Source organism: Larimichthys crocea, chromosome I (genome assembly GCF_000972845.2).
Source record: "Larimichthys crocea isolate SSNF chromosome I, L_crocea_2.0, whole genome shotgun sequence".
In the NCBI taxonomy this organism is placed as follows: Eukaryota; Metazoa; Chordata; class Actinopteri; family Sciaenidae; genus Larimichthys; species Larimichthys crocea.
The window spans coordinates 8,856,957-8,881,616 of record NC_040011.1 but is presented as its reverse complement, the minus strand read 5'-3'; the positions used below and the strand labels follow the sequence as shown (position 1 = coordinate 8,881,616).

The 24,660-nt window shown below is 43.6% G+C and overlaps 1 long non-coding RNA gene across 1 annotated transcript; it reads left to right on the top strand.

Annotated features, from left to right (window-relative positions):
• The first annotated feature begins 2,467 nt into the window (after nt 1–2,467).
• Nucleotides 2,468–13,064, top strand: LOC113747151 (uncharacterized). Its single transcript, XR_003463389.1, has 3 exons — nt 2,468–2,478; nt 9,177–9,180; nt 12,842–13,064. It is a non-coding gene; the product is annotated as an uncharacterized LOC113747151 (long non-coding RNA).
• Nucleotides 13,065–24,660: the final 11,596 nt, after the last annotated feature.

The window sequence follows — 24,660 nt, the reverse complement described above, 5'->3', positions numbered from 1 at the left end:
GAGAACACGCAGCGTGTGGAAATCAGCGTTTATGAAAGAGCTGCTGATTCAGGCCGAGCCGCCGTGATTTGCAGCCAAGCTTCATTTGCAAAAAAATCATGACCGGGGCAATACGCCCGACTGTGTGTGTGTGTGTGTGTGTGTGTGTGTGTGTGTGTGTGTGTGTGTGTGTGTGTGTGTGTGTGTGTGTGTGGATGCAGGTGATGGACAGGCGGAGGTAAAACTAGGCAGAATTACGGCCTCCAACAGGAGCTCCGTGACACGAAACACTCGGATATAATGAATAAAGTGCAAAACGAAGGAAATACCAACCAAAGCAGTCTGTCTGTAATCTGACTTCAGTCTGACACGCCTCAACATTTGAATTTCTGCTGAATAAAGTCAAACTTTAACTTTAACCGGACCCTCCAATCAATTAATTATTAAGGCCCCTGGTAGGGCCTCCCAAACAGACTAAATGGGATTCACAAAGCTCTGACAAATTGCACTGCAAGGATCTGTAGCACCAAGGCACCAGCGAGTGTCTGGTGGCTAGGCCTTAGTCCATGGGGCTCAGCTGGGCCTTTGGGTCCACCACCTACAGGGAGAGGCACAGGGTTCAGGTGCTTGACCAGCCAGATGACAGGCAAAGGCAGGGACCTGGATGTGCCGTTCCCTGGTGGTTAGGATGCCTACTGGGCGCCATTCTTTGGAGGTGTTCTAGCCATGTCCAACTGGCAAGAGACCCAGAACCAGCTGGAGGAACTACATAGCCCATCTGGTCAGGGAACACCTCGGGATCCCGCAGGAGGAGCTGGAATGTGTTGCTGGGGAGAGGCACGTTTAGAACAGCCTGCCAGACCTGCTGCCTCCACGACCCAACCCCGGATAAGAGGAAGAAAATGGACGGATGGTGTTAGCCGAGGATGTCACCAACAACGTCCATCTGATGTTTATTCGTTTTAGCCAGAAAATCCTGGATGAACAAGCTCATGACGACCATCATGGGCTGGGACCCCTGCCAATCAGGCAAATGAGCACCCAGAGCTCTTTAAACCTCAACAGGTCACTGGTTCTAGACTAAAGTCCCTGTGAGTGAGTTTAACTATAGTTCACACACAGTTCAGAATCTTATTAAATTGTCTTAATGTTGCATTAACTGGAAGATCAGAATTACTCCTGGAGTAGATGGAGAGTCTGTGAGATGTCACAGAGACTACGTCCAGGTTTTAGACAGTCTGTGAGACGTCACGGAGACTACGTCCAGGTTTTAGACAGTCTGCAGGGACGTCACGGAGACTACGTCCAGGTTTTAGACAGTCTGTGGTCTGGTCTTGTGATTCTTAACAGTTTGATGTCGAGAGATGTAAGATAAAGAAAGTTCACGTATTGAGGAGGTTGGACTGGGGTTCAGGGTCACGGGACTCCTTTGTGAAACGACTCTACTCAAACTTTGAGATTTATGTAGAATCTAAGACGTTCATGCTACAGTGATATTATATCATGAAAGTAGGGAATTTAATTAAAAACAAACAATGGTAATTTCTTTATCTCAAACTAATTATTGAAACAAAACATTGCAACAGTGGATAGACCACAACAAAACTAAGCTCAGGGGTAACTTCCTACGTTAGAAGCCTCACACTGACCAGGTGTAAGGAACAGCACGATGAAGAGGACTGTTCAAATACAAACTGTCTTTGAAGCAGAACATTCAGTGGAACATTGTTGGGTTTTTGATTTTTAATCACCTTGTTAGAGAACAGCATGTTCTAAATCAGTACTGAAACACTGAACAGTTGGACATTCAAAGGTTTAGAGGTCGAGTTGAAGTTCACCTGTACAGGTTGGAGTGCGTTTCAGGAGCACTCTGAAATTTCATTTCACATGTGTGTGTATGTGGTTTGAGCAAAGACTGTGGTCCTAATTAAACCCTGAGTGCCTCAGGCTTAGGAGAAAATTTATGTTTAAATATTCGTAAGCTGTGAACACAAACTGTACGGCTCTTTCAATTAAACAACATTTCAGAATATTTTTGTTTGTTTTCAGTATTTTGTCTAATTTCTGTTCATGCTTCTTGACTTGCTTTCATCCGCTTTATATTTCTGTGTTCAAGAAAAAAAAACACTAAACAAGAACTTGATTTGGATCCTGACACCACCACGTCCTCCTGACACCACCACGTCCTCCTGACACCACCACGTCCTCCTCCATCATCGCACGCTCACATTTCCACCACCCAGCAGAACGTTAACCCCACACTGTGCTTTGTGCCACAGAACATTTCATGTTTCTTCTTCTGTTGTTTCATCTGTGATCTGTTCCAGGTTCTCGGAGTCTCACATCAGAGCGGTGCTCACTAACGAGGACTAACACAGCTGGTTCAAATTACACTCGTTACACTTGGTCCAAGACTCAACAGTCAAGAAGGAGTTCATTAGAAGCTACTTGACTCATGGCGGCATTAATGTTTCCATGAAAACAATCACTCTGTCAAATGTCCCAAACTGTCTGTTGGAATATCTCAAAGCTTTAATGTGTCGTCTTAATATTTTAGACATTTTCTGTCCAAAAATACTCAATTCTATGAAATTTAGAAAAGAAGCAGATTGTCACGTTTTAGGACCTGGAACCAGATCAATGAGTTCAGTGTGGTCGTCCTGAATATCAGCCCAGACCAGCTGCTTGGTATCATGTATGAACTGTGAGTGAAACATCAGATCAAATCAAACATGTTTCATATATTCAGAGCGTCGCTGCGCTCTCGTCAGCATCAAACTTTACGTCACTAAATATCCGTCACACACACACGACAGACGGTGAGTTAACAGTGTTTAATTTGACATGAGCTCTTATTTTAGTCAGTCTGAAGTCTTCATGGAATGTCATCGCAGGAGTCAGAGAGACTACAGCCGACAATATCGCGTGAATTCACGAGATCTCGTGCGTTCTCGTGACGCTCTGTGTCCAGCAGAGATGCACCTGAGCGCATCACAAACAGATTATGTGTGAGTTGGCGGACGCCGGAGTACGCAGCCGTTCTGCATGCTGTGTGTTTTAGAGGTAAGAGGGCTGGAACTTGTGTCACCTGGGAGAACAAGTCAGAGCTGCAGCCAATCAGCAATCACAGGTGGAGACAGGTGTCATTCATTAAGGGATAACACTCACCTCTGTTTGTCTTTCAGTCTGAATTCTTTGTCTTTAAGGAATATTAAACTCTTGTGTGATAGTCGGCACATTAGGCTGACGTGTTTCACACTCAAACTGGAACTAAAATGGACAAATTTTGAATAATAAAACAGCTGTGTGTGTGTGTGTGTGTGTGTGTGTTTAGGTGTATTAAAGTGAAATTGGCTCAGAAATTCATTCACTGAACCTCAGCTTACACACACACACACACACACACACACACACACACACACACACACACACACACACACACACCATCCCAAATGAAAGAACAAAGAGCGATTTCCTCATTAAGATTGTTTTTAATGCATGAAGAGATAATTTATTCCTAAAAATTAACAAATTATTCACTCTGCCAGCCGTTGTGTTCAGATATATTTCAGTATTGTTATTATTACAGCAGCACTTTATCGCCGCAGCATTATGTATGCACAGCTGATTAAAAGAGTTTTGATCACCTCTGGAAATTACGGTTTTAGCAGGTAGCAACGGCAATTAGTGAGTGCTGCCGCCGTTACTGAGCAGTCAGCAGCCTCGATAACAAACCTCTTTATTTATTTCATTTTCCTCATGAACACTAGTCTTTTTATTTTAGACTTGGGGTTCAGTTCATTTTATTCTGTTTGTTTGTCCACCAAACTTTTTCACCTTGTTACGAAACCTTTCATTATTTTTATCACCATGAACTCAGAATATTTTCCTTGTACATGAAGTTACATTAATCTGGAGCTGATGGCTCGCCTGGCACAACGTGCCCCAAAAACAAGAGGTTAACTTTCACCTCTACAGCTGTCCTCTCTGGTCAATGAAAACAACTTTAAAAACCTTCAATGTAATTTATAAACTAAGACACTTCAAGCAAAACTAGTATTTTAAATAGCAGCCAGCTAATATTAATTACTAGTCCGAGGTAGGTAGGGTATAATGTCAATTTGAATTAGTGTTCACACAAATGTCGCAAACCGAACACTTCTTTTGTTTTAATGATGTTTTTTGCTCCTGTTGTGTGTCTCACACTCAGACATGAGGCAGCAAAGAGCAGGAGAAAGAGTTCAGAGGAAGGCTGTGGCGTCAGGTGAGACAGGCTTTGATGGATATTTAACGCAGAGAGACTGAGCCGGGTTAATCCCGCCTTTTGTTCACGACGAGTTCAGAGCTGACGAGACGATGGCGTCCGCCGAGAGGAACCTTCAAAGGTCGAGGACTCGGACTCCTCCTGATCCGCCTGCAGTGATGATAAAACCTCCACACAGGCTTTGAAACGCCGGCGAGGACGATGACCTGTCGTGACCCAGATAACAAACAGTGGATACAGGACGGATGCAGAACAGCTGATATTAAAGACGTTTACATCAAACCCACAAAGACTAACCATTCACTGCATACTGCTGTCAGACAGTCAGCTGATAATCCATCAATACAATCCACAAAGAAACAAACGACTCTCTGCAGCGTTATTTTAGTGTTAGACGAGTGACGAACCGATTCAAACATGAAGACTTCAGACTGACTAAAATCAGAGCTCATGTCAAATTAAACACTGTTAACTCACCGTCTGTCATGTGTGTGTGACGGATATTTAGTGACGTAAACTTTGATGCTGACGAGAGCGCAGCGACGCTCTGAATATATGAAACATGTTTGATTTGATCTGATGTTTCACTCACAGTTCATACATGATACCAAGCAGCTGGTCTGGGCTGATATTCAGGACGACCACACTGAACTCATTGATCTGGTTCCAGGTCCTGAAACGTGACAATCTGCTTCTTTTCTAAATTTCATATAATTGAGTATTTTTGGACAGAAAATGTCTAAAATATTAAGACGACACATTAAAGCTTTGAGATATTCCAACAGACAGTTTGGGACATTTGACAGAGTGATTGTATTCATGGAAACATTAATGCCGCCATGAGTCAAGTAGCTTCTAATGAACTCCTTCTTGACTGTTGAGTCTTGGACCAAGTGTAACGAGTGTAATTTGAACCAGCTGTGTTAGTCCTCGTTAGTGAGCACCGCTCTGATGTGAGACTCCGAGAACCTGGAACAGATCACAGATGAAACAACAGAAGAAGAAACATGAAATGTTCTGTGGCACAAAGCACAGTGTGGGGTTAACGTTCTGCATGGTGGAAATGTGAAGCCCAAAATTTCAAAGTTTTAATGTTAGTCGATGTGTCAGCTCACACAGTCACTGACCAGCAGCCTCCGCAACACATACAGAGCTTCTGTTGTTCACGGACGCCGGAGCACGGAGCATAAATTCAGCACAGAGCAGACCGTGAGGGGAAGGAAATCGGCTACAAAATACAAAATAAAACTGATTTTCAAAATAAAATACTTCACCGCGGATCGAGTTTCATTACAAGAACACGTCATAATGGGCGGGGCCGACCTGAAGTCAACAGGTGAGGGGTTTTCAGGTGTAATCATTGATGACACCTCACATCCTTTTTATAAGGACACCAGAAAAAAGATGCGGCGTGGAATGTCATCGAGGAGTCAAGAGACTACAGCCGGAAAATATCCAGTGATTATGTTTGAATTCACGAGATCGCGTGCGTTCTCGCGACGCTCTGTGCCGCGGAGACGCACCTGAGCGCATCACAAACAGATTATGTGTGAGTTGGCGTGCTGCATGCTGTGTGTTTTCGGGGTTACTCTTGTCCGGCGGCTTCTTGCTCGCTCACTCTCTCCTTTTCTCTTCTTAGCTTCCTCCGTCAGCGTCCTCTTCACTCTCTGCTCCTCTGCCATCATGTCCATAGAAGCTGTGAGCCTGGTTACCTCCTCTTCTTCTTCCTGGTAGTCCATAACGCCTGTTGGTAAAAACACTCAGTTCGTCAGCTTGGCGGTGAGCTCAGAGCGACGGTACCCGTCGCTCTGAGCTCCCCGCCAAGCTGACGAACTGATCTAACAGCAGCTACAGCTGTCAGCAGGTTACTTCCAGTCCATCATAAACTCTGTAAATCACAGAGGTTGAGGCGGAGCAGCCGGGACATCAGAGGGAAACCAAAAAACATTTCCTCCATAAAATATGATCCAGTTTCACCAGAATCAGTGAAATAGTTGCTGCTGTGTGACTCAGTGCCGTAAAGCGTTACGTACTTCTCCCGACCCGGAGCCCAAAGTTACATAGTGTGAGAACAGACGTACGAATGACAGAGACACCGTTCACCTGATCACAGGTCAGTGCAGCATGTTATTGTAGAAAGTTGCTTTGTGACTCTCTTAATTGTCTCTGATGGAAAAATTAAATAGTAATCTTAAATACCACGCAGCCGTTTTTGAATTCAAAGTGTCTGCGCGATCATTTGGTTTCCTCCCATTTCACTGACCAATAGGAGGTTTTGTCCCAAAGAGCTGAACCACACTGCCGATGGTTTCCCCACATCCACTCTGATCTCTGAATTATGAACGTCCATTTCATATTTATCTTCTGTGGTGGCTGTTGCAGAAAGCTGAAGGAAGGAGCTGAGTTGGGAGGTCCGGGGGAATAAACTTTAATTATACATGCCAGTGTCAGGGATACAGAGTGGCGAGCGCGGACGGAGTGATTGATTCGCCGTCAACAGGGGAGGGGAGGGGAGGAGGGGGATGGGAGGGGTGATGGAGGTATCCGTGGCGACGAGCAGCGGGCCCTTCATCACCTGAGAGGCAGCCGGCATTAAGGCAGCTGTCAGGGACTTTGATTTGGAGTGGGAATTACAACACACACACACACATGCTGGCATAACACACAGTTTCACACAATACCCAAGCTTGCATAATATACATGATACACACACACACACACACACACACACACACACACACACACACTCTGTGGCTGTCCCCGCAGGCAGATGCTGCAGCAGCTCCTTGACGTGACACCACATGAATAATTTGTGAGCGGCGGTTCAGGCTGGAGGTGAAACAGAAACACAAAGCTGAAAAATCCCACGCTTCACAAACACACCTCATGTAATGCTGATGGTGCCTTAAAAAAAAAAAAAAAAAAAAAAAAGAGAGCGGCCCGACAGTTCACCTGCAGGCTGAGACGAGCTGAAAAACCTGAAACGCATCAAAACAAGAAGAAATGCAAACTGCTCACATCTGAGCCCAGAGGCTGCGAGAGGATAAAAGACCAGAGCAGCCGAGAGCAGAGCGAGCAAGCTGTCACTGCTGGACGTTTGACGGCCTGTTCTCGCCGCATACACCTGCTTCAGGAAAATGCAGGATCAAGATATATTTCTGGGTGATTATGCAGTACAGCAGTATCTGAAAAATCCCCTCTCCAGTTCACCAGGAGACCATTAGCATCAACAAAATGGCTGCATGGCTGCAAACCTGAGAGCATGGAGCCTGAAACCTTTGTGGACATTTGTGACATCCACAGCTCGTTGTGAAACTCGGTGTGGTGGCTCTGGGCGTCTCCGTCTGGGTCGTCCTGCCTCTGCCAGCTCCCAGTGTCCAAAAATGGGCAAAGATGTGGAGCTTGGGTGGAGCCCCATGTGTTCTTGCTTTTGTTACTGACGTGTAATTATAACACAAGACAACAAACAAATAATATAAAAGAAAAATATCTTCTGAACATCTGATCTGATCTCCTTTGCAGTCTGGACTTTGGGACAATGAGCAGCATCTGAGCATCTCCAGGAATAAAAAATGACATCAGGCTTGGACGCTGAACTCCTCACTGGGCTTTAAAAGTAATCAATAAAGTTTGTGATCAAATTGAGGAGCAACAGGATGTGGGAGAAAACAGGATTATCGAAATGAGATCATGTCTCTTTGTAGCAGTTAGAATCCTGGCAGCTGAGTTTGGACGAGCTGTGAGCAGCAGAGAGAAGCCAGAGAGGAGTTACAGTGGAGTTCCCAACAAAAGGAGAATGACAGTATCAAATATAACAATGACAAGTAAAGAGAAGCTGGACATGGCTGATTCTCCATCAGAACAATGAAGCAATCGAAGATGGCTGACTTTGGACTTCTCCATGCAAGGAGAGTGATTGCACTATATTGGAAAAATGTAGATCTACCATCACTGGCAATATGGAAGAAGGAGTTGATGACTTGTCTTGGACTGGAGATATTGACATACATTGTTAAAGGTCATTTTTGACCAATGAAACAGATAACACTGACTGACCCTTTTTTTCTTTTTTACTCCATTATTTATTTGTTTTTATTTTTATTTATTTAGTTATTTTTTCTTTGTTTCTGTGAATAAGTGGTTGTTCGAGGGAATTAAAAGAAAATGTTTGTAAATTTGTCATAAAGTTCGATATGCATTTGAAACTTTAATAAAAAATATTGTTAAAAAAAAAACTATGACTACAAATAAAATAAAATTCTCTCAAATTGGGGCCTTTGTTATGTGTGACCAGGTAGTGGGAGTGTTTTCCTGTCCTCCTCCTGTCCTCCTCCTGTCCTCCTCCTGTCCTCACTTGGTCTTTCCTCCACAGGTGGAATCAATTTGTTAATCAGGGAGGGGTTAAAGAGGAGGAGGGAGGCCACGGTCTCTCTCACTCTGGGGTTTCCTTTCTTTCTTTTGGGCTGAGTTAAGCCTTGTTTGTTTTTTACCTGTGTGGGACGGCAGAGTTTTCTTATTTTAGTTTGAGTTGGAGGTCTCCGGTAGTCCAGTTTTTCGGTCTGTGTTAAGTTAGACCTGTTTTTTCTTTAGTTTGTGGGGAGTGCAGGGTGTGACGGCCACAGTGGGGCTGGTTCTGTGTTTCCCTCATTTGTTCCTTTTGGGTCTCCATCTCTTTTTGGTTTATTCCTTTATGGGTTTCCTCTTTTTCTTCCCTTCTTTAGGGGCAAGTTATTAATAAAGAATTTCTTTTGCAAACATTGGAACATTCGTGTGGAGTCCTTCATATGTTATGGTCTCATTTGAGCCAGCTCCAAGTTAAATGTATTTTAATTTTATGAGCCTAATTATGGACTTCATCAATGCTGTCGGGTGATACCATGTTGGAGGTGTATGTTTATCTCTTTCATATTGTGAATGGTGGAAAACAATATAGAAAAGTTGAAGTTTATGTTCCTCTAAGAAATGATGTGGTGTTTTCCTGGTGAGCTGGATTAATAGTCAGTCATCTTGGGGAAGCCAAAGGGGGAAGAGTTGGGCCCAGCAGACAGCAGGGTTTGGGCTTTTAATTAGATTTTTTATTTTTTTTATTTTGTCATGCATTGATTTATCCTCGGTTTCTTATGCTAATGAGTTTTATATTTTTTTAATTTTATTGCTTGTCTACCTGTGGGACCTGAATATAACCTCTGGAGTCTGCCTCCTACTTTACAACAGACGCTCTGGCAACGACTTCCTTACAAACAAAAAAGGGAAATGTACCGAGCACAGGGCCTTGAGGTACCCCACAGGGCAAACCTAATGCAGTGATATTAGAGTTATAGTCGAGTGTTTAACTGTGGCTGCTTCACTTCAATCGAATCATCTTTCCTTTAGTCTTACTCGAGTGTTCACTCATGTTAGTACTTTTTCATTTTGGAAGTGTAGCTCCTCCAACTCAAATAAGCTGAAATTACCCAACTCCCTCTCGCCCTCCCTCCTCCTCCCTCCTCCTCCTCCCTCCAGCATATTGAACGATGCTATCAGAGCAGAAGTGACAGCTCGGCTCTGCTTTATTTACTTTATTTGCTGTGGTCAGAATGTGAAGCGCTTCATATTCAGACTGATGAGAGGCTGCAGATCAGCGTGTCATCAATCAGCCGGGCCAAGCAAACATTAGCACAGAGAGAGTGAGAGAGAGAGACGCCTCATTTGCAAAGTGAATGCACTTGCGTATTTATCCTGACATGGTTTATGATTACCAACCCCTCTAATACACCCCCCTCCAAACACACCCCTCTGAAGACTGATGAATGAATAATGAAACTCAGGAGGCAGCAGTTAGATAAAAACAGACTGTGGAATCAAGTTTAGAGAGATGATTAAAATCTCTCAGCAGGAGGAAAGATTTGGTCAGATGTGAGCATCACATTCTTCTGTTACATACTTTAATGCACCTTTGGTCTGGGTTTGTTTTTCCTGGTGTGGCCAACTGAAGGGAGGTGAGTTAAAATGTTCAGCTTCACAGCAGAGATAAATACAACTTTGTCTGTCTGCTGTTTAAAGTCATGAACTTTGGATTTATTTCAAGTGGTAACCTCTGTGGCTGTGAAGTGAATCCTTTGGGAAAGTGCCACAAGCTGCAGTTCCTCTAACGTCCACCTGAGGCTGGCTCCAGAAGTGAGTCAGTCTCCATAAGTCCCCATGTCCAAATGTCCAACTTCACAGCAGAAATAAACATGTTTACAGCCTGGTACAGAAAACAGTTTTGGTCTCCTGTTTTTCCTCAGTCTGTGGTTAGGATGTAGAGCGAGCAGAATAGTTCTGAAATACAGACCCAGCCTAGCTTTAAGTGAGTTTCACTGAGGATTTAAAGTCTGTACAACAGTCTCTGTTCGTAGACCTGTTTCAACCAGAAAATGCATGACAAAGTTGAAAAATGTGTCTTGGTGATTATACCCCATCAGGATGTCATATCTAGACTGATGGAGTCTAGACACTGATGGTGGTGTTGAAGAGGATGCTGAAGATTTGGATGCGATGAAGAGTAGACTTCTGATGAGCTCGACACCGGATATGATGGACTAGAAATGACAGCTGACAGCAGCAGAGAGAACTTATTTAAAGTTTGACAGCTGCAGCACGATTGGCTGATGGAGGCTTTGGCAAAATCTGCTTGACTTGAACGAGTACACATCAGCTGATGGAGGAGAGGGAGAGAATTGTGAATGAATGCTTCATTAAGAAATGGGTCATGTCCCAAATCCACTCCATACTAATTAGTGCATGCGGCCATGGCTCAGGAGGCAGAGCGGGTCATCCACTGATCAAAGGGTTGGCAGTTTGATCCCCTGATCACGCTGCCCACATGTCAAAGTGTCCTTGGGTAGGACAATGAAGTCCAAATTGCTCCCGATCGGTTCAGAACCAGTTACGCCAGTGTTGAATCTGGCTCAACTTCCTGCAAAAAAACCTGCAGCATGTTGACGGGGACAGACTGAAACTAGAAGAGTGGAACAGCACATGGATGCTCCTTGTTAATAAAGAGTGAGTTCAGCAGTCATATGATAAACAGTTTAACATGTTTAACCATTTTCCATGTCTGTTATTCATCTTTCACAACACTCAACCCGACATTGAACTGACGTCCACCAAGGTTATTACACCTCAATTCTTTTTTGAAACATATAGGCCTGAAAATGAGATAATACAACCATACACACAAAAGTGTGTGTGTGTGTGATCTCAGTGTGCAGAGATGTTGGAGTGATGGGTCGCCACGTTGCAGTGGCCTGAGGGAAGTTAGGGGCACCTTGGCAACATCTCCACCTACCAGTTCACACTCCAGACTGTGGTCTGTGCTGGACTGGAACCAGCCATCGTCCAATTCACCAAACCAAGTCCCCACAGAGTGAGCTGCTGCTGCCCGAAGATGACATGACCATCAGTTATCTTGGAAACATCAAATATGGGTGCGATGTTCAGGTGTCCACATACTTTTGGCCATGCAGTCCTTTATCAACAGGTCTTCAGAAGTTCAGTTTAGATAGACAAAGACAATGAAGGCTGCAGTTCCTTCCTTTTTAATTAAATATGAAAAATAACACGACCTCCTCTCCAGCTCCTTCTGTCTGCTTTCATAAAACATGCAGCCTCCCGTCAATATCAGCCTCAATGAAAATGGAGCAGACACACATGTTGTTTTTTTTTCTGTCGGTGTTTGAGCAGCTTTCCTCTCGATGCCGATGCATCCAAGACTCGGAGCTCGCTGCTTCTGGCAGTAATGGAAACATTGAATATTGATACTGTTATTATTCAAGGACATGTGGACGCATGCTTCTGTTTGTAGAACTGGTCTCTCTCTGATGTGAATTGATAGACTGAAGCGAGTATTCCCGTTACAGCCTGGAGGACATTTTGCTGTTTTTAAAACATACACAGCGTATGTACTGTATAGTGTTCATACATCAGGGTCGTGTGTTTTGCATAGAAAAGAAAGGACTCCATTAATTTCCTCTGGTGATTTCACCACTCTGCTTTTCCTTTTCCAGTTATTTTAATGGATTGTCTTCACATAAACATGAAAACTGAAGAACTGAAGGACAAATCTTCCTGTTTTGAAAGTCACATTTTGAACATCTGATCGAGATTCACACCAAGTTTGTGCATCCTCAAGGTTTCCAGGTGGAGAGAAAGGGACTTAATTCAAACTGCTCAAGTTGTTATTTAGGGTTTGAACACAAAACTTCATTTCAGCTGTCAAAATATTGACTAAAGTGGATCAAATGAATTTGATCAAATTCAGTTTACAGCCAACACAGTTAGTTCAGCTGTCAATCACATTTAAATGCACGTACAATGTGTATGTGAACACACACAGAGGATGAACCTTAGTGACAGTGAGGAAGTAGGAAACAACAAGTTGTGAAATATAAGAAGGGATAAAAACTGAATAAAACCCAACGAATGAGATGAAAGGTAGAAAATGTGGGAGGAGGTAGAGAACAATAAGATTGTTGGAAAGTAAACTGGGAGTTAAGGAACCAAAGAAGGAGGAAGAGGAAGGAGGGCTGTCGTTTAGCTCCCTCCCTCCATTCCTGTCACTCTTCAGCTCTGTCAAAGCTTGAAAAGGCCAAAATCTTAAAAAAAGAGGAAGGAAAGTAAATGGAGAAGTAGAGAAGAAAGGTAGAAAGCAGTGGGAAACAGAGAGGAAGAGAATAAAAGGAGGCAGATGAGGAAACAAAGACGTAAGAAGCAGGGAAATCTAAGAAACATTAAAGGAAAAAAGGAGGCAGGAATGTTCAGGAGAAATTAGGAAAGGAAGAAGAGAGTGAAGAAGAAGAAGAAGAAGAAGAGAAGGAAGCTGCAGCATTAAAGGAAAGCGTCGAGGCCTCAGAGGTCGCTCTGCTCTTTACTATCACAGAAATTCATTTAAAACTCGAGCCAGAGACGAGTCGACTCGGGGCAGATTTTAGGGCGGCTCCGCGATGTGACAAGACATGTAATTATCTGCAGCGACTGCATGTACAAACAAATTTTCACTTTTATAATCTTATTAGGAGATTAGGATGGCTCGGCAGCGGGCTTAGGCACGGCTGTCTGCTGGGGGGGGGTCTCGGAAAAAAACTTATTTACTTCTTAATGGATTTTATTTTCACTTTCTCTCTCTGAAAATCAGTTCTGGAGACGTCCTTAAGCGACGTGTTCGACACACACACACACACACACACACACACACACACACACACACTGTACGCTTTAGCCTAAAGTCTATCAACAGAAACAAGAAGACAAGGTGGGATGAAGTTTGTTGAATTTAAATGACAATCCAATCACACAGCGAGGAGGGGGGAGAAAAAGGCGACACAACGTTTTGAAAATAATCCCATTAAAACAGCAATTTGTTCCACTTCCAACAGCATGTCTGTTATTGTGCTGCAATAATGTTCCACGGGGAAAGAAAAGGCAACAACAACAAGAGGCTGAAAGACACAACGGTGGGTTTGAGAGTGAAAGAAGTTGTGGAAGAGGCTGAGAAGGGAAGAAAATAGAGCTGGATACATACTCTCCTGGTTTGTATGGTCCGTGCTCGTTGTATGACCCTGGAACATTATTACATTGCATTTATTTTTCTATTCTGATTTCTAATCATTTCAGAAAGGACCAGGGCCACGATAACATCGACAAGAATTTATAATCTACTTCTGACCGGAAGCTGACAAACATCATATTGGAGGTCCAGGTCCATTTTGATATTTCATCCAAATTAGATTTGATCCGAGACCTGAGGCTGTATTTATATCTGCTTGCTCTGGAAAGGTCTTCTAGTACCTATTCTCTGGGAAACATGCACCATAAGGCCAGTCCCCAGGAGACCCCGTCCATCTGAACCAAACCACTACAGACCAGTAGGACGTGACGTGAATCCTCTGTACTGTGAGGCCACAGCTTTTATCACAGTACCCACATTTCTAAACAAAGGACACTGAGTTCTAACCCACCTTTGCTGCTCATGTGCAGGAGCTGATGAACATGATGCTGATTTACAGGCCCCAGTTCCAAAAAAACTGAAGGCGATGTAAAACCCCAAGGACACAAAGTCTTTGCTCATGTCAGTTGAGTTCTGCATGAGCCTCAAACCCAAGACCCAAAACCGGCTTGCACTTGGCAAACTCGACCTTTGATCCAAATTAAAGTTGATCCAAGACCCGAGGCTGTATTTTAATTTCTTCTGCAAAGACATAATCATGTGCTTGCTTTGAAAATACCTTCCAGTATCTATTCTCTGGAAAAAATCCACCATAACTCCAGTCCCCAAGAATCCTGTCCATCTGGACCAAACCACTACAGACTGGTGACACTCACCTCCACCCTAATGACTGTCACAGCCCCCATCATACAGCATTTCAAACACTGGATACAGACACATTTGAACTACCTCAGTCAAGGCCTATCAGCACTCCAGCTCCAACTCCAGCTCCCATCTCTTCACTCAGTGGTCCAAAGAGAATCACTGACTCCTGAACGCCACCAAGACCTCTCATTGAAACCTACAATAAAACGAGTACCCCCTTCTCCCATGTCTCCACCAGCAGTGAGCCAGTAGAGATGGCAGTTGAGATCTTTGACTCAGCTATTATCAAACTACTGACATCCATGACTGTTGCCAACAGAGAAAGAACAGACACTCCTCCTGATCTTCAACCCTGATTCCAAAAACGTGACGCTGTGTAAAACCCCAAAGACACAATTATGATGTCCAAAAGCAGGTTGACATGTGGATCTCCATCTCAGGCGGGCTTGGGTCCAGAGAACTAGACAGTGTATCCGTCTGAACTTCACTTACAGGGAAGTTCATCATTCCTCCTCTCGAGTTCTGTATGAGCCAAAGTCCCAAATCCGGCCTGTGCTTGTGTTCAACCTAGAGTTGCACGATACCCACGGTATACCTGGTACCCCGCGGTGCCAAATCATAACCGTCGCTACTATACTAGAAATTTTACACGACGGTACTACCGTGGATTACTATACTACCGGTGCCAGTCTCCGCTACATAGCGGCCGCCTCTGCTCTCCTCCCGGCTTCTCACTGCATGCTACTCCTTTGTAAACAAACCAACATGGAACCGCAACCGAACTACACAGCTGCTGAATGATTGGCTGTTTGCCTGTTACTGGTGACGTCCAGGGATATGATAGGCTGTTTCCGCACGCTGGGTCCGCCCGTCTGTTAGCTGATTGGCTGTTCGTGTGTTTCTGCCGGCAAGAACGAACTCCGTGAAGACAGCTCCGCTTCGATAGAAACTCGCTTCAGAACAAACAACAAGCTAAAGTTCTGTCTCGCCCAGACACGAGACAACACACTCACCATGGCAGAAGCACCGGGCCCGAGCAGCGAGTCTGCCGTGGCGTCTTCGTCAGTGGCAACACTAATTTTGCTTAAAAAACAAACGTCGTTGTTTCAAACTAACTTGTACAAATACATTGCAGTTTATAAAAATAATAATAATAAAAAAAGGCCGCAGTATCGCGATAATACCCGGAACCGCGATACTTTGTCTGGTATAGTATCGTGGTTACTCATTTTAGTATCGTGACAACTCTAGTTCAACCTGTAGAGGGAGGTAGCTGCATGTTTATATATGGAATTCAAATACTTTTCACTAAACTGCAGAGACCAACAAACGACGACAACTAGTGTCTGTAGAAAGTGTCTGCTGCTGCTTTCAGGACGCATCAGCTGTTTTCACTCGTGGAAGTCAAAACATAACATTTGAACTACGTATTCAAAATAAAACAAAATAAAAACGATTTTCATCCCGATTTTTACTCCAAACACTAAAATAAGGTGAAAACTAAGTTTTGATTTTGCGTCCTCTGAGCAGCTGAAGTCTGAATCTGTGATCTTTTCTTCTTTTTGTTTTTAAGGATTTTTTTTTTGGGGTTTAAGCGACAGAGTCGGTGGTGTTGAAGCTGCTAACAGATGGCTCCGTCTGTTTTCATTTATTTTGAGTAAAGGTTAAACAGCATCAACAAAAATAGCCCGAGCCATCTGTTCAAAAGCAGCAGATACATACTGTACACCGTACAGACCTTCACTTACATCAGCACACACTCAGTACATGACACCGACTTTACTTTACTCATAACATCGCTTCATCATTATCAGAATTCAAAATATTTTGGATTTAAAAATAAGTTTCAAAGTCACTAAAAGAAAAGAAATACTCCTTTCTGATTGGCTGGCAGGTTTTAATCATCAGATTAGAGATGAACATGGTATTTCACAAACTGCAGGTAACCATAGCAACAGTACCTCTGTTTGATGGTGCAGGTCATAAAACTAACTGTGACTTTTAGAGTTTTATGGATGATTTAAAGACCGTCTAAAACCTGGACGCGGTCTCCGTGACGTCCACGCAGACTGTCTAAAACCTGGACGCGGTCTCCGTGATGTCTCCGTGACGTCCCCGTAGACTGTCTAAAACCTGGACGTGGTCTCCGTGACGTCCCCGCCGACTGTCTAAAACCTGGACGTGGTCTCTGTGACGTCCCCGCAGACCGTCTAAAACCTGGACGTGGTCTCCGTGACGTCCCCGCAGACTGTCTAAAACCTGGACGTGGTCTCTCTGTGACGTCCCCGCAGACTGTCTAAAACCTGGACGCGGACGTGACATTGGCTTCATTTGACATAGAGACTGTTTGTTTTCTTGTATTAGTGTTTCTGAAAGACATTTGCTGTATTGAATCACAAAAACAAACAAAATGTGAGGACACTTTGACACATTTTCATGAATTCGTATGAATATTCATGTCGTCATTTCTCTCATTTGATTCAAATATTTGTATTCAGCCTCTTCGATTGAAGCTTGTGTTCGTCTTGTCGTTGATTCATTGGTTCTTTTCGATGACGTCACGACATCAGACGGTTGTTTGACTCCACGTTCAGCCGCAGAAACACGATCTTCAAATAAAGTGAATTGTTGCATCAAACACTCAAACGCTGAAAGAGAGAAACAGAAAGCGAGCGACCCTCCGAGCTTCATGCATCAACATAATGAGTCACACTGAGGAGAAGTTTTACTTTAACTGTGTGAAAATATTTTCTCTCCTCGTCTGACGTCTGACAACATAACAACGCCAATTACAGCCGAGAAAAGGCGCCGCTTCCTCTTTGATTTGTGTTTTTAACTCATTAATCGCAGGTCTCCTCCATCAGACACATTTTTCAGTTCAGAATGTCACAAAAAAAAAAAATCAACGCTGCAGGTTTTCCTCCGCTGACAGAATAAAAAGTTTGTGCAGCCGCTTAATTTGATGTCATGAGCTCCTTTTTAAAAAACACGTCTGCTGGAGGAAAGCTGGGATCAAACACGGCGAGAGGAAGACAAGAGGAAGGAAGGAAAGGAGCCAAGGGAAAGGAAGGGAGTGACAAGGAGGCAAGGAAAGATGGGAATGAAAAGAGGAAGGAAAGGAAGGAGGAAGGAAGTGATGTGTAAAGCAGAGAGGAAGTACTGAAGAAGAGAAGATGTTGGAAGGACAGGAGGTTGAGAAAGACGGAGAAGATGAGCAACGAAAGAAAAGGAGCGAAAATTAAGGAGAGAAGAAAAAGAAGTGAGGGAGAGAATGGGGTGAAACAGGAAGGAAAATAAACAGGAAAGGAGGAAAAGAAGGAAAGAGGAGGTAAGAAACAAAATAAAAGAAGCAAAGGGAGGAAGAAAAACATGAGTTGGTGAATGAAAAGAAAAGAAAGAAGTCCAAACAAGATGAGGAAAAAGGAAATGAGGAAATAAGATAATGAAGGAAGGAAGGAGAAAAGAGAAGGGAGTAGGAGGAAAAGATGGGAGGAAACCAAAGGAGGTAGTAGGAAAGGAAAATGAGGAGTTAGTGAATGAAATGAGGAACGAGGGAGACGCAGAAGGAAGGAAAGGATGTAGAAGCAGACCTGTCAATCAATTTGAAGAGGATCCAATCACGTGTTTTGAATTCGGTGGAGAAAACATTTGTCATAAAAATGAGTTAAAAATAGTTTTTTAATGTCAGGACAGATTATAAAACTGTGTGTGTGTGTGTGTGTGTGTGTGTGTGTGTGTGTGTCCTCCAGCCTCTGTCAATGCCGATTATCAGCTCTCCTTCAGATCAGCTGAGAGTAATCTGATTATTCCGAAGTCCCCGGGGTTTTCCCAGCGATCCCTGATTTACTTAAAGGAATGAAAAAGAAAAAACAACATTTCTTTCTCCCTGAAGGAGGCGTTCGGTCTAATTTGATAACGGACCGCCGCCTGAATCAACGTTGAAGCTGCTGTGACGTTTGTATCTGAAGTCATGTTAACAGCTGAGTGTCACTGAAGGGTCACACCGTCTGCTCAACTCTCTGTCTGTGTTTAAACACAAATGTCTTCAGTCATGATACCTTAGAGTTTCTGGATATCTGCTGACTGACACATCATTGGTTGCAGGTCAGAGGTCTGCTCGTTAGTAAAGCTAACAGAGGAAATGTCACTGGGTCATTAAAATAAATGGTTCGTCACTCAAATATGGAAAACTTTAAATTCTACATTGTTGTGGGCTTCAAATCACTCTTGTTACACAGTACACTTCTATTTGAAATAAACCACTACTGTTTGAACGATCACTGCACAGCTGCTGTTTGCTTTGAAAACATTATATTGTATTTCTTTTTAATAGTTTATATTCATGCACCAACGACACCAAAACTAATTCCTTGTATGTGTAAAATCGAACTTTTCCACGCTCTGGCAATAAACAGGCAGAATTTTTCAAACCTCTGCCCAGCAGCTGACGTGGAAACTCAACATGACGAGCAAACCAGAAAATCTGTGGCAAACTTCCCAACATGCACTCTGTTTGGCCAGCTGGAGGCCGGCGGTTCTACCTGATGCGTTTTGCAAAACACGATTCTGGAAACAAAAAAAAACAAATGCCAAAGTACATAAGGTGTGGGTGTGTGTGTGGGTGTGTGTGTGTGTGTGTGTGTGTGTGTGTGTAACCAGGAGGTCAATGTCTGAACAAGGCTGCACTTTGATTAAGAGCAAGATCTCAGAAGCTTTGACAGTAAACTTTGTCCTCGAGTGTTTTCCTGCGACTGCTACCGAGCAGCGGGGGGGGAGGGTCCCGCAGGCGTCGAAATGAAACGCACCCTTGGCCAAGCACTGATTAGTGTTTGACGATGGCCATCTCCCCGGGGCGGTTTAGACGGCTGACCTAGTTCAGCCTCGATGGAGACGTTAAAAAGTCGACGTCTTCGTGGCCCGACCCTGCTCAAAAACATCTCAGAGCGCAAACACAGCGGCGGGAACACGAGGCCGGGGTGGACTGTGGTTTACAGAGTGTGAGGTCAGCGCTGAAACACTATTTGGGGCTTGTTGGCAACACTCTGTTTGTGCTTTTGACAAATGATAATGTACTTTCACCTCTGGTTTTCCTCTGAAATTGCTTTTGGTAATTTGGGACTGACAGCAGCTGTGCTGAACATTCAGAGCTCAGACTGCGAGAGAAAATGTCCATCTGAGGACAGAAAGACGGATTTTATATTTATTATCAAATGTAAGACTTAAAGTTTAAAGTCTTCATGAAGTCAAACTTGATGTTTCATGTTTTCGTCCATCTGTCCTCCAATATCTGTCCTTAGCCCCTCGGTAGGCTGCTGTATTCACTGACTGGACACTGCCGGTTCTGAGGTTCTGTCGCTGTGTTCGCTGTTAGACTGGACACTGCCGGTTCAGAGGTTCTGTCGCTGTGTTCACTGTTAGACTGGACACTGCCGGTTCAGAGGTTCTGTCACTGTGTTCACTGTTAGACTGGACCCTGCTGGTTCAGAGGCTGTGTTCGGTCCCGGTCCGACCATGTTCACACACTAGCTGCAATGTGTATGTGGAAGTGTAACTTACAGTACACTAGAAGTTCTGATCGTTTTCACAGAAAGCACACAGGAGATGAGCAGAGAGGAAGCTCGCTCCAGAACCTTCTCATGTTGGACAAATCATTTCCTTTTATTGTGACTGATCTTGGACCTGTTTGCTCTCAGAGGCCTCAAACCTCTTTTCTTTTCCAGGACACGTCGGGACGAGGACGATCAAATACTGAGCTGCTAATTACCAACAGTCACAGAGGCAAACAAAGGTAAAGCTGAATAAACACGCCGTGATAACTCTGAATGTCCCCCAAAGAGACTTTAAAAAAAAGAACATCTGGATGAAATTAATATTCAGTAATACTTCATAATGACTTTTAAGTCTCATTAATCCCTTCAGGTTCATGAGCTTTGAGCTGAAGATGATGAAAGTAAAGATGCGTGTCTCAAACACTGAGCCTGAGCTGCCACAGAGATGTGAAGTGAATTCATTCAAAACTGATCCAGAATCTGAAAATGAACCAGTTCTCTGTCTTTAGTCGTTCATGTAACAGAATTTGAAGCTCTGTGATTGGATGTCTGTTACTGAAATAAACTTTAAAGGCCACATTCCACCGGGCATGGATGGTCTGTATGTGCGAGTGGCAAGTTAGACACAGAAATGGCAAACAGAATAAAACACACTGTGCAGACTTCAGACTGGAAAAACAGTTTCACTACGTACAATATTTACATTTTATTAACCAGAAAAATGTTCAGATCTGAGCAAGTTAAAGTCAGGAGAAGAAAATGAAGTTTGAAGTTGCGCGTAGAACCGCCCAAAAACTGGAGATGTGCCCAGTGGGGTCCCGTCATAAAGGTTGTGGTTCAGTCTTTATGTTCACAGGCTTCTTAATTCTCAATGTTTATCAAAGAAGCAGAAATTTTCAAACTGGAGTTGTTCTCCTGCTGGACTCATCACTGCAGAAGATGAAGTTCAGGTCCCCCCAAGACCTGAAGAGAACTGTCAGTCAACCAAACTGAACCAGACCCGGTATAATTACAAGACTTTTGCAGCTCCACAGAAAAAGACTTTTATAAGATGAGGATGTTTGTGATCAAATTCAAAGTCGAGGCACTTCAAAAACAACTTAAGACTTGTTATAAAGTCTATTTTGCTTCCATGTCGTCTTTCAGAATGGTGGAGGAAATCCACATTTCTGTTTAGCTGACTTCACTTTGTCGGTTTAAGTTTACCGTCGATGATGTCCCATTATTTAATGAATGTTTACGTCTTGTTTTGTCGGACACACATTTTTCACGTCGCCTGTTCTGACCGTCAGACCAGATCCTGATGGTCCGTGAGACGGCGGCGCTTCGTGTTGGTCTCCATATGCTCCTCGTGCTCTTCGTGCTCCTCATGCATAGATCTGATGTGAACGTGCATGAACGCTTCATCGGCTCTAATACAATTACCTCTGTTGGCGTTGTTCTTCCTCTGTGGCTTTCTCAGCTCGTGCAGATGCACACCACGAAGAAGACTTCCTCCCCTGTGGGTTCCTCTGTAACGTTACAGTCGGGGTGGAAATCGGGCGTTTGATTGGCTGTCTGAGTTATTTATGTTTCATGTAAATAAATCATTTCTGATTTTACTGCAGCCGTGTCGCATGTCGGACACACGAGGATCCGCCTCCGCTTTATAACACATTTGGACATCTTCGACATGAAGACGTTGTTCATACATGTACACACATACATGCTAAATGGCAGAGCAGCTTTAAGTTCAGCTGTACACGGTACTTTAAGTACTTTAAGTACTTTAACTGAAGGTACTGTCTGGCAGGATTTGAGTACCTTTTCCTCTTCTGCTGGTTTTGTTGTCGGAGCGTTTCAACCTGGACCACAGTCGTGTTTATTCACAGTCGAACTAAGTCTGCACAACTGTGAATTCATGTCGGGCGTCCGCTCATCATATTTACCCAGGCTGTGTTTGCTAACAGTGCTAAGCTAACCACACATGATAAGATAACACACACACACACACACACACACACACACACACACACACACACACACACACACACACACACACACACACACTCCAATCAGACGTAGCCACAGCGACAAAATGCACCGACATGGAAACAAACATTTGGAGGCAGCTCTCTGAACCGGTCTGTGTCGACTGGAGGACTGAAGCAGTCCACGTCACTCATCCTCAAGCTCCAGACGCTGCACATTTAAATATCCAAAATCATCAAGTGCTGACATTTTGGCACATGGGCTCGTTTATATTTTCATTGATTAGTTATTTCCTGAGATGGACCCTCATTCAATGAATGGAAAGCAGCTAAATCTCCATCTCCTAATCAGAATCAGAGAGTTGGCACTGAACAAACCTGGCCAGTAAAAGACTCTGATTCCTCAGCCTGTCAATTTAAAGGCCCCATAACTAAACTGCTCTGCACTGCAGCTACTGCTATCAGCTGGTGTCAGCATGAACACAGTCGGACCCGGGACTGGGCACAAGCAACAGAACCTCTGAACCGGCAGTGTCCAGTCTGACAGTGAACACAGCGACAGAACCTCTGAACCAGCAGTGTCCAGTCTAACAGTGAACACAATTCAGGAAACTGTACTTCTGTACATCAGAGCTGAAGCTGAGCAGTTGGAGGACATCAGAGGGAAAAGCAGCAAATATATTGTTTGTATAAAATTGTGACTTTGTAAAAAATTGACTTTAGAAATAAAACGTTTGACCCTTTTTGAGGACTGAGGAAAGCAGTGACTTTATTATGAACTGCAGGAGTCAGAAAAACATGAATCGTAATAAATTAAATTCATTTTGCAGCTGATCAAGGATATGTTGTCTAAAAAAATGGCCTTCACGTTGCTTTATGCTATTCAGTTTATAAATGCCAAAACAGTCATCTGTGCTGGAGAAGAGGCTGGGACTAACATGGGCAGGCAGAGAACCACTTAATTATTTTATCATTTAAAAAGCGAAGCTGTTGAAGAGGCTGATCGTATGATGGCACAACAAGAAGCTCATCACATTTTAAAGTGCACAGCATCCACAGAAGAAAGAGAGAAATCAGAATCACGTCAGCCTTCACCAAACATGCCAACTGCACTATCTCCTGTTCAATAGCATTATTGATCTTTTCAATAAGGTCTAGAAATTGGAATAATTAGTGATAGATTAACAGTAATACAATGAAGTCTGTAATTGCTATCAGGATGTTGCTGCATATACCATCAGCCCCTGTAAGTGTATTCTTCATTGTGATGAATTCTTTAAGCTCAGTAGCATCAGCAGGTCTCATTAAAAGAAGAGTGCACATAGTGGCCTGAAGGTAGTTTCTATAGGAATCTCCCTGAGGATGCCTGATTTTATTGGCAAGTTCTTGACCAATAGAGGCAAAGTATCTTGAAGCTCTCAGTGAGTTGAGGTAAATTCACTGTATCTGGAAGCAGTAAAGACCTCTGACCCCTGTTAAGGACTTTATTTAAGACTGCCCATGTCTTTTTGGAGTCTCCCTGGGCTGCACTCAGGTGTTCAGTGTAGTAGTTGCATTTACTCTTCCTTATTATGTGGCTGAGTTTACTTCTAAATGTATAATATTACTTTTTGTTGTTATATCACCTATAAAGTTTGTTTTTATGTTTCATAGAATTTAATATCCCTTTTGTGAGCCAGGGGTTTTGATCTTTCTTTCTAAATATAACTTTGGATTTACAGATGGAATCATTGAGTTCATATATCAGACTGTTACATGCAGTATCTGGATCATTATCATTAATAACATTTGTCCAGTCTTTTGTCTTCAGGAATTCACACAACTGCTGCAGAGTTACATACAAGATTCAGGAATAACACAATGAAGACGTTCCTCTTTGACAGAGCTTAGTAACTCTGGCTCAGGTGAGTCCTGAACTGAATTCAACTGTGACAGCACGACGCGTGCTACTCTGCCTCTGATTGGCTTACCCCGAAAATATACAGCATGCAGACCGGCTCCGCTCCAGAGCGACTGCGTCATCCGCCGACCGCCAACTCACACATAATCTGTTCGTGATGCGGTCAGGTGCGTCTCCACCAGCTACCGAGCGTCGCGAGAACGCACAAGATCTCGTGAATTCACACATAATTGCGTGATACTGCCGGCTGTAGTCTCTCTGACTCCTGCGATGACATTCCACACCGCATCTTTTTTCTGGTGTCCTATTTTGTAGCTGATTTCCTTCCCCGCACAATCTGCTCTGTGCTCAATTTATGCTCCGTGCTCCGGCTCCGTGAACAACAGAAGCTCTGCGTATGTGTTGCGGAGGGCTGCCGGACGCCGCAGTCGTTATGGAGCCGTGAGCTGACACATTGACTAACATTGAAACGTATCGTTCTACATGCAGTGTATTTTAGCCTTTACTCAGTCACTGCGTGACTAGTCCGAGGCACACCTGTGTCATAGTCATGCTGTGTAATCTGCATCTTGATGTGTCACACCTGTCAGGTGGAGGGATCATTTTAAAACATTTGTGACCAAAATCTGAGAGAAATTGAATTTTCAGAATGGCCCATTTCATAACAT